This window comes from Nansenia antarctica (assembly GCF_963989245.1).
Source record: "Nansenia antarctica genome assembly, chromosome: 12".
In the NCBI taxonomy this organism is placed as follows: Eukaryota; Metazoa; Chordata; class Actinopteri; order Argentiniformes; family Microstomatidae; genus Nansenia; species Nansenia antarctica.
This window is the reverse complement of record NC_137682.1, coordinates 15,525,812-15,526,513: the sequence shown is the minus strand read 5'-3', so window position 1 is coordinate 15,526,513 and position 702 is coordinate 15,525,812.

The window sequence follows — 702 nt, the reverse complement described above, 5'->3', positions numbered from 1 at the left end:
GCGTAAAAGACTAGTCTTTTTCCACATCTGAGTTCAGTTTTATAGGCATTCTTTTTTTCATTTGTAAGCCTAGTTTGAAATCTGTGGTAGCCTATCTCTCAAAACTGGGAACCCAATGGTCCAAAAACATACCCGCCTCAATTAATTCAGGTGGGATTTAGGATCTGGAGAGGAGCGTGTCAATAAATTATGTTAAATGAGAGTTCAGATGTGTTGATTGATGATTTTTTTTTTTTACCACGAACGGGCAAGGAACCATATATGGTAACTTCGCTGATCTTGATTTTGAAGATGAAAAATAATATATTTTTTAAAAATTTCACTCAAGTAAAAATGTCTTCTTATGTCCTCCAATAACACTCTAGGGTTGAAATGTAGAATTTCAAAGTATTTCAATGAGTGCCCTATAAAGGGTTTGAAATCTGTGGTATCTCTCAAAACCAGGACCCCAATGGTCCAAAAACATACCCGCCTCGATGAATTCAGGTTGGATTTAGGATCTGGAGAGGAGCGTGTCAATACATTATGTTAATAAGACCAGACAGAATTGGAGGCGTGTTGCTGTGGGCTAATAACGGTAAAGCAGCGTGCACTGTGGAAACACACTTGCCCCTCAAACGCGTTGTCTGCCATGTCTCTATAGTAAGCTACCCCAGTTGTACCTTTCTCGTTTTTACTGCCAGTAAGCTTTCGGGTGGCGAG